This window comes from Silene latifolia, chromosome Y (genome assembly GCF_048544455.1).
Source record: "Silene latifolia isolate original U9 population chromosome Y, ASM4854445v1, whole genome shotgun sequence".
Lineage (NCBI taxonomy): Eukaryota > Viridiplantae > Streptophyta > Magnoliopsida > Caryophyllales > Caryophyllaceae > Silene > Silene latifolia.
Genome location: NC_133538.1, coordinates 56465595 through 56476227, shown reverse-complemented (window position 1 = coordinate 56476227; position 10633 = coordinate 56465595). Strand labels below are relative to the sequence as shown.

The window sequence follows — 10633 nt, the reverse complement described above, 5'->3', positions numbered from 1 at the left end:
TCAAGCCTAGAAAGAGAAATGAGAAGTTTTTGGAAAAATGCTTGGTTGAATAAGAGGTTATTCAAAAATCAATCTTTCCTAGTCAAGCTAGGACTTGTGAGAAGTGTTAAGCTAAATAATCTTGTCAATTGTTACAAGATTCTACAAAACATATACCTAGTGCATTGTGTGTGGATGGAGTACTTGATCAGTACAAGTTATATCATTCATCACAAATTCGTTCGCTATGTGATAGTCGATAAGAAAGTTCTTTCAAGATTAAAGAACCGAAACCAAGGTCGGGAACCTTGATGTGTACTTGGTAAGATTCATGCTATGAGAGAGAACATGAATGTGAAGGAAATTGCAAGTGTAAGAAGTTTGAACACATGGACACATGGGATGTTAAACTTCTGTTGCAATCAATAAGTGTTTACACTGATGATATACATCACAAGGTTGTAATATGATATTGACTACCCGAGTGTGATGTCGACATTTGTCGTTTGAGTTATTATTAACTCACCTTGTACATTGTTATATCCAAACGGGTTGTAGAGACAATTGAACCCCGTTAAAGTGAACATGGATTAACATTGTTTTTGCCCATAGTTACTTATATGAGGTGACGTCTTGAAGTGACTAGAGTGTGATGCGATTGATGGCAAGTTCAAGTGCCATAAAGTCATGTGAGATGACTAGTCGATCACATAGGCAGACTGTTAGGAACATTTTGTCGGGCCTAATGACCGCTTATAGAGTTCTAGCAAATTTATATAGCCTGGTCGTGGCGAGAGATACTATAGTATTCAAATGAGTCGATTCTTTTGACTAAAGACTATTCTCCTAAGATGGCACAGTTTCAGATTAACTTTGATTTGTGTTACTACGACCTTCGTAAATGGGGTCAAATGGGCATATTTTGGGTTATGATGGCTGTGGCTAGTCGAAGGGAATGAGTGCGATAGGAATTGTCCATCCCTAGTCAGGGTTATAACAATATCTCAGGGCCACTCGAGGAGTAATGAACTGGAAATGCGTGGCCACGCTCGGAAAGTATCTATGATAGATAAGTCCGGTCAATCAGTTATTCTCCAGATCGAGGAAACCACTCTTGATATGATCACTTGCAAGTACGACCTGAAAGACACCTTGCATTGAGTGGGAGATAGTAATAGGACAAGAGAATTGGTGACGCAAACTTGTCGAGGACAAGTGGGAGATTGTTGGAATATGTGTCCTCCGACAATAATGCGATCACGACTGTTGATCATGATGATCACATGTTTAAGTCTCATTATATAGAATACAATTGGGAAGTAATATTTTTCATCAACCGGTCAACATATATCGGTAATGGTTGGTCGACTAGAGTTTGACATTACTGTCGTGCGACGGTGGTGATCAGTTGACCCCCTAGGTCATACCTATAGGGCAACACCCTTAATTGATTATTTAATTAATCGTATAATGTTACGAGTTAATTAAATTACTTGAAAATTGACGGACGATTTTGGAAGAAAAATTTACGTATCAAATTGAAATGTGATTAAATGAGATACGGTCTGAGTAATTGAATTGTATCATTACTCGGATGAAATTATTATTTAAAGAAACAATCAAAATTGAATGAATTATTATAAATACAATATGTTGTGATTTATAAATTGGTAAAATATTTTGGCACAAGTAATTGTGAAATTACTAAGTCGATTTTTGTATGTGACGTATTCTTATTAATACGTTGATTTTTAATATGTTAAAAATTACATAACAAATTTATGTGACATAAGACATGTGACATATTGACAATTGACAAAAATAATATGGATTCCATATTATCCCATTGTGCCGAAATAAGGAGGTGGATTAGGATAATATTGTGTTTTATTAAGTTAATGGTAAACACAATGATTACCTATTAATCTAGCCATGCAACCCTATGGTGCATTGTGAAGACAAATGAGTCCATGCATTGGCTCCTCTCCACCTCCTCTTGGCCGGTTTTTTAGAGAGGAAAAACCACTTGGTTTTTCCTCTTATTTTTACATATACACTATAATGTTATGTGTGTATCATTCATTCTTTTCACAATCTAAAATAAGAGTTTTAGAGAGATAAAAACTCCCATCTTCTTCCTCCCCAAAAACCGAAACATACAAGTGTTTTATAAATATTTTGGTTCAATTTTCTACCTAATTAATATTATACTAGTTCTTGTAATATTAATTAAATTAAGAGAAATCCTTGGGTATAAAGCTTAGGGAGAGATCCTACACTTGGATCTTTGTTCTTCCATAAGGGAAAGCTCAAGAACAAGAGAGAAAGGTAACCGAGTGGACTTGTTGATGCCCTTGAATTGGCAAAGAGCGTGGGCTTCTTTGAATGTTAGAAGTCCATTGATTGGGTATGTGAGAATCAAATGTCCTTTGGTGAGCTTGGATATTGGTGAGTTCGGTTCTCAAATTCTTGAATTGTTGATCATAATTGGCTTCTCTTTGTTGGGTTCTCGTATCCATTTCTTTCAACATATTCTCAATGAGAGAGTTGGCATTTGGAGGTTCAATGAGTGGAGGTTGGTAAGGTCATTGAAATTGCTCTTGCGAAGGTGGATATGGAATTTGTTGTTGGAAGTTTTGGTGAGGTGGATTGTATGTTTGGTTGTTTTGTTGTGGAAATGATGAACAAATGTCATAAGAATGCCCAATACCACCACAATTCTCACAAGTAGGAGCATATTGTTGATAGTTTCTAGGAGGAGAACTTGGTTGAGAGTAGGTCCTTGGTGGTGACCTAGGCTCTTGAACATAGTGGACCTTGGGGTGATTTGGTCTTTCTTCATGATAACCATTTTCATGCTTTCTCTCCACCAAAAAGCTATCAAATTTCTTTGACAATTCATCCAACTTGACCTTGTTTTCCAATTCTAGCTTTGAAGGTACTTCACTCTTTGACAATCATATCCCCAAACCTTTGCTCGAGGGTTTTGAAGAAAATTTGGGTTGTCATTCACTTGGGGATTCCATGATGTGGGCAAGAGGTAAGAAGGTCTCTAAATCTTTCTCATGCTTCACTTAAAGTTTCACGATGCTTTTGCTTGAAGGTTTGGATTTCATGTCTTATTCTAGCGGTTTTTGAAGGAGGGTAAAATTTGTTGATAAAAGCCCTTGACAAGCTTTCCCAAGTAGTGAAAGTACCCGGTTCATGAGAATTCAACCATTTTCTAGCATCATCCTTCAAGGAAAGAGGAAAGAGCATAAGAAGAATTTGCTCTTCCGTGATGCCATCATACTTGATCATACTCGCTTTTTCCTTGAATAAGACAAGATGTTCATGAGCATCTTCACTCTTCAAGCCATGAAAAATATCTTGTTGAATAAAGGAGATTGTATGATGACGGAGCTCAAAATTATTAGGAGCGAGAACTCCATAATTAATTGCCGAGTAAGACCGATTAGGATTCGGTCTATGGTAGTAACCCATTGGTTAGTCCGTTATCTCTTTGTCAATGAAGTTGATTCTTGGTGTATTTGGTGGGCTAGGTGAGTTTGAATGTCGTGAATGGGTGGGTGAGTGATTTGGAGAGTGGTTTGGTGAATGGTTTGGTTGAATGGTGGAGATCTCCTTAGAGCCGATAGTGCTAACCATCATCTTACCCGGAAAGACTTCTCAATCTCTCGATCAAGACGGAAAAGAGAATCGGTGTTGCACCTTTACATACACTCAAAAAGAGATCAAATGGTCCTAATGCAAAGAATGCACTAGGACAAAGATGGAAAAACAAACAAATAAACAAACTAAGCCTAGAAACAAACAATTAATCTAATCCAATATCGTTGTCCCCGGCAACGGCGCCATTTTGATACTGGGTTTGTCGTGCTCCTCGGTATGCAAACAATATTTGTAAAACTCAATACCAAACTAATGAATATAGTAGGGTAAGGAGGTCGATCCACGGAAACGGTGCTTGGCTCTTAGATTAATTATCGAGTTTCTAGTTTAGTTCTAGAAAGTATTAAATGATTCATTAAACTAATGTTAAACTACGAATTAAGATAAGAGAGTTAACTAGCAAGCAAATAAATGAGACGAATTAACTCAAGAAACTAAGAAACTAGGGTGTTGGGTTTGCTAGTGTAGACAAGGGTCAACTAGTGAGCCTAAATCAATGGTTACCAAGAAGTAGGGTCGGGGAAGGCTCCACCTCTCGGTGTGAGTCGGTCCCTAGGCCAAGGGAATTTAAGCCCTCGCTTAGATTAACCAAGACCGAGTAATTGTGCATACTTCCACAAGTCAAGGCTCTCGCCTTAACAAGTCAACAAATAGAGAAAGGCTAGAATCCTCATTCTAGCAATTCCACAAACACTTGGTGTGCACAACTACTCTAAACCAACTACTCAATGGTTTCCACTAATTCAATCCAACAATTAACCCCCAATAGTCCACAATAGGTCCCCCTTCACCCTAGTAGAACACTACTCACACATGCTAATGAAAATGGAAGCAAAAGATGAACAATTCAACAAGTAAATAACAAGAGGAAGCATAATATAAAGACAAGTGATTAAACAAACAATAAGCATGTAAACAAATGAAAGGAAGTGAAATTAAGAGAAGTATTATACCAACATTAATTAAAGGTGGAAACTTAGTTGAAATAAGAAAGATGAATCTCTTCTTGTCTTCCAAATACAACCCACTAATTTATATGTAAACTAATGAGAATTGTAAATCTTGCATAAACTAAAGAGTAATTGAATTAATAATGAAGAAAGATTACAACTTTGATTAAGGAAAATTAAAGGGAGAAATATTAGGGTTCTTGTTATAATAATGAGAGAATACGAGAGACTAATTTCTAATCTAATTGCTAGAATAATTATATTCTAATGTGAGGTGTGTCCTCAATTCTAATGTGAGAGGAGAATAATCTAAGGTAAACTAAGGTGTCTAAAATAATCTAAGGTCTGGTAATCTAATGAGAGGTGTATTTTTATACTAATCTAATAATAACACAACTAATAATAATATGATAATAATAATACTCTTAATAATAAATAATAATAATAATAATAATAATAATAATAATAATAATAATAATAATCTAATAATAATACTAATTCCCCCCCCCGAAAAACAAAAAACAAACAAAACATCGACACAATTGACAAAAGGTAAAAGTCGGAAGCAGAGGGAGCCCTGTCGGTCCACCGGCGGTCGAGGTAGGCACCGGCAGCGAGACATTTGAAGCAAGGGGAAGGAGTAGTGTTGTTGGGTGTTGCGTGCCGGTGAGTTGGCTACCGGTAGAGGAGCACAAAAGTGATGCGAGAACGTTGAAATGGTGTTGTGTGCCGGTAAGTCGGTTGCCGAGGCCTATACCGGTAGCGAGATTTCGAGAAAAAGAAAAGAATCTATGATGTATTCCCAGCCGGTTGGAGGAGTTGTTGCCGGTGAACCGGCATGGAGTAACATTGAATTCCAATTAGTTCAGTTTCGATCCCAAGTCCAGTGATGCTTGAATTTGATGGTGGTAATGGGGGGTTGTTGCTGCTGCTGGTGGTTCAACGCTGCTCCGGTGGACGAATGTGCGGCTGATGCTGCTGCCATGGTGGTGGAAACTCACGGGTGTAGGTTGTAGTCGTGATGAAGTGTGGAGTCGGATTGAGCTGAGCAGATGGTTGGATGGTGATACGGTTTATGGAGGAGAAGGTGGGTGAATGTTGTGTTGTTGCTGCTTGTCGGCGTGATTGATGGTGAAGGTGGTTATTAATGGTGGACATTGGTGACGGTGAATGCTGATGGTGCGGGTGAATAAATGGTGGTGGATTTGCTGAAGGACTCGGGTTTTCGGTTGATGTTGGTGAATGAATGGGTGCGTGGTATTGATGATGGACACGGGGGAATGTAGGGAGGAGCAAGTTGAGATACGTGGTGGTTGATGGTGGTATATGCATTCGGGTTATTCGAAACCGAGTCAAGATGGTGACTGATATGGTTGCTCGTGAAAATGAATGGTGAAGTGTTGATGGGGGCGTGAGGTGTAACGGGGTGATGATGAATGATGATGTCATGGATGGTGGCAGTTGAATGTGGTAAAGTGATGGTAATGACGGGTTATGGAGTCGGTTTGAGCTGCTGTTGCAAATGGTTGATGGATGGTGATGAGGTGAGCAGCAATGGTGATTTCTGATGGTAACTGCGTGAATGGAGGAAAAAAAACAGGGGATGAATGATGCGGGGATGGAGTTGAGCTGATGATGGTGAAAGGTCAAAGGTTGACCTTTATTTCCTCTCCTCTTTGACTTCAAGCTTTGACCCGTCCCTTTTCAATTTTCGCCTTGCTTTCCATCTCACCTATATAACATTAATAAAGTAATTATAATACTAATATTATATAAAAATACAATTAATTATTAATTATAACTAAAACGACTAATTATTATAAATTAGTTAATAAATGAGCTTTTTAACCATTTAAGCACGCAAAATAGAGTCGGAATATAAGATAAATGCAACAGGAGTTAAAATATGGGCATGTCATTTTTGTGATCAATTAAAGGGAAAATGCTAATGACAATCCAAGGAAGAAATTACTTAAGCAAAGAACATTAAAACATAGCATTTCTGTTTTGATTGCAGAATTATGGTCATTTGGTTTGCTCCATATCTTGAGTTTTACTTGGTCAAAAATTATGCTCTTTATATGTATAAAATCTTGAGAATGTCAATTTTCTCATGGACTTGGAATGGTAAAGTTTAATCATGTGGATTTTTCTCAGTAAGCTCTCAAAGATTGGAACGATTTCTTGTTTCAGTTGCAGCAGTTCTGGCCTGTCAGTACTAAACGGATCATATCTCCCAAACCAGGAAACACCTTGGGGTAATTCGTTTTGGGGGTGGTAGCTAACTCAATTAGATTTCTTTTGGTATATGGCTCACATATTGGTTCAACCTGATCAGAGAGATATGAAGCCTCAAATTTCCTGCTAGAACACGGCTGAATGTTGATCATTCTAGGCCTGACCTACTAGTACTCAAGCTATCATATCCCGAGATTCAGATAATGTTTTCAAGTGATTCTTATTTGAGGTGAAAGTTAACTCGTTTAGCTTTCATTTGGTACCTATGGGGCATTCTAATTCATCCTAAGGAGCGAGATATAGAATCTGCAAGATAGGTCCATGTCCAGAATGCTATTGGAACGGCCTGACTGACACATGTATGCAACAAGGGCTTTTCAGACTATCTTGTAAGCCTTAAGGTGCACATTAAAGGATGGTAAATGATCATATGATGACCCTTAGAAGGTATAAATCAAAGGTTAGGTGAAAGAAGGCCTTTTTGAAGTGATAAATGCAACCAACATAACCTGAGCATGTGAAAGCGACATCATAGTGGTCCTGTTTTTGGACTGTTGCTCTTTCTTCTACTATTACAGCTGCACCTGTCCTTGACCTCGACAAATACTGAATCCTACACCTCATTTCAGAAACCTTGAGCTGCCAAATGAAACTCACCGACTCTCCTACACTTGAGGACAAAAGGGGAGGCCTTAAAACAACCAATGACATCTCACCTTGCTCTCCAAGTTTTATTTTGGTTTATTTAATATTAAAAGCATTGTACTGTTTTAATTTTTAGCCCTTGGATGATGCTAGGTCATCCTTTGATGACACTTCTATCCTTAAGATTTTCTACTTATGCTTGCCTATATAAAGGCCTCATTCTCGATTGTAAAGAACAGATTTTGATATATGAAAAACTTGCTTTGTGCAAAACAAAACTTCATTCCTTCGTGGGTGTTAATCTTCCTTCGTGGAGAACCTTAATCTAGACCTTTGTGGCTTGATTAAGAAGATGAGTTAAGCTTGCCTTTGTCGATGCTTAAGCTTGTTAATATCTTTATATTTGCTGCATTTTATTTTGTTCATATACAACCAGAAAATCGTCTCACAAAAACATAAACTTCCTCCTTGTTTATCATTGTTTTAGTGCTTAAACTTTCAGTTTATTTGTTCCTATTTGTCTTGTTTACAAACTACTCAAATTAGTCATAATCTTGCATAATATATGCTGCAATAAAAGTATGAGTAAAATGATGCTAAATTACTACTTATCATTTATCTTCTCTGCTTTACCTTAGTTAATATACAAATCAATTTCAAACCCCCAATTTGTGACTCAGACAGACTTGAATTAACAGGTAGACTGCAAATAGCTTTCCTGTGGATACGATCCCGACTTCCTTAGCTGTATTAGTTAGAGACCAGTTGGTTATTTTTGATAGGGTTGCGACAGCCATGTCACGCGTCCCTCTCTCTAGTGAGATTTCGAAGAGCTTTGGTGAGAGCTTTATTTTGTTCAACAATCCGATCCACCTCCTCCTCGGACCTACGGGGTGGTGGTGATGGAGTCCTTGCACGAGCTCTTGGCATCTTATCTCTTCAATAAGCATAGCAAACGTCAATATATGTCTCACCATAAGAGAAACAATATTGACCAACATACAGGTCCACTCGGTCGAGTGCCTAAACTTCCAGGAGGTTTCCAAAATTCACCAGGTAGCCCACTCGGTCGTGTGGGTCCTCAACTCGATCGAGTCCTTCAACATCAGGAGTTTTCCAGAATCTGGAAAACTGTCCACTCGGTCGAGTGGTATGGGTACTCGGCTGAGTATCCTCTCCACTTGACCGAGTACACCCCGTTAAAGGATCATGCACCCATCCCGACTCACATAAGTCCACATGTAACCCTATTTCACATGTTTCTAAATGCAATCACGGAGAAAGATAACATAGATACGACATGAGACACACGTAAAACGATGTATATATCGTGTGAGTAACGCTTTTCTTCTATTGTAGACATATCTACCACACTAACATATTCATACACAAGCATTCACATAGTTCTCATAAAGTTTATCATTACTACTCTTAGGATCATATCATGAACTACCAACATGGATTCAACTTTCAAGCACAAGCCAAAGATATGCAACATCTATATGAAACACCAAAGAACGTCCCATACACCCCCTCGCGTTGTGATCGACTCGGGTTGTGAGGGCAAGAGCACAATCTTGGGGCATCTCCCAAGCTTGTCACTAGCTCCTAACGACTCAAACCGGGATCATTTTAATTGACACTCCTATGTTCATTGATTTATAGGTTTAGGCTCCAAAACCGTCGCTCTGATACCACTTTGTAACACCCCCATAAGTCGGGATCCTTCCTCAAGGCAACCCCAACCCATGAGAGTGCCACAAGACTTGGTTTCCCAAGTTTGTAGTGCGAAAAAACGAATATAAAGCAATTTAAGGCTAGTAGTTTAAGTCCATAACATAAGATTGATAAGTAGCTAAGTCGGATCAAGTTACTACATGTTAAGGGGTGCACAAGGCCACCCTAATAATACAAACCGTCATGAATAGAATAGAGTCTAAATGTCAAAAATCTAGAATAACAAAAGTGATGACTCGCTAAAATTGAAGACCGCTCCTCAAAGCCTCCGAGCTAATATATGCAAGTCCTACCTGTCAAACATTGCTCGCCATATGGGCGAAAATCACCATATGGTTCACCACAGACATTTTAAAACACAAGGTTAGCTTTAACAATACAAATGTTCACCTATGTCATGCTACTACGATAACCTACAGGATTATGCAAATGAATGTCAATAACAATAACACACAATACCTCATGGCTCCACCTCCAACACACCGATGTCAAGGACACACCCGTATCTCACAACTAGGTACTCAGAACACGTCTGTGGTATTGGGCCCGAGAGCGACTCAGATCCTCTGCCAGACGTCTTGTCTCAACCACACGAGTCCCTCCAAACTCAAGTCCTTAATGTGCACATCCCTCTTGGAGTGGGAAGATCTAAGAGGCGACTCAAGCGTAAGACGATATCCCAACCGTCTTACGTCTCCTCAACAACCGCGTATCACAACCAATGCCAAATACCAACATGTTCTCCAACAAACAACACCACATAGATTGACAATCACAAACAAGTAGTATGTTTCTCAAACAACACAACTTATGACATGATAATAATGCTCAATTCATCATTAACTCACCATTTTTGTACCAATGCCTCATGTACATGTTATAATGCAATCTACCCAACAATGTGAGACTAGCTATACTTACCCAAATTTCCACATGTATGAATATTGCCAAACAATAACATACCATCAAACCCTAATTACCACTACTCATGTTATAATGCATCTACTATGTTACTAATGCCAAACAATGCACAAATAAACATTCATATCACCAAAGCTAAGTAGGGAAACCCTACCTCTTGCTAGTCTTCCACAAGCTTCAAGCTAAGAGGCTAGAAGTGCTCCTTAATGAAGTCTCCTCCTACATAATCCATAGCTAACTATTACTACAACATACTACAATAATAACAATACTAATTAACCTCTAATTACCCATTTAATTAGTCATAACCCTAATTAATTCCTTAAAATCACATACTAATCAAATTAGGGTTTACTAATTAAAGACAAAGAGGAAAAGAGTAAATATAATCTTACCGCAATATGAATAAATGGCAAGAACAAGGATTTAGGAAGTAAATATTCAAAGATGTGTGTTGAATCTTGTGGATAAGGTGAGTAATGTTTATGAGA

The 10633-nt window shown here is 38.3% G+C and overlaps 1 non-coding gene across 1 annotated transcript; it reads left to right on the top strand.

Moving 5' to 3' along the window:
- Positions 1–2998: 2998 nt before the first annotated feature.
- Positions 2999–3105, top strand: LOC141635285 (small nucleolar RNA R71). The gene has a single exon (XR_012539984.1). It is a non-coding gene; the product is annotated as a small nucleolar RNA R71 (small nucleolar RNA).
- Positions 3106–10633: the final 7528 nt, after the last annotated feature.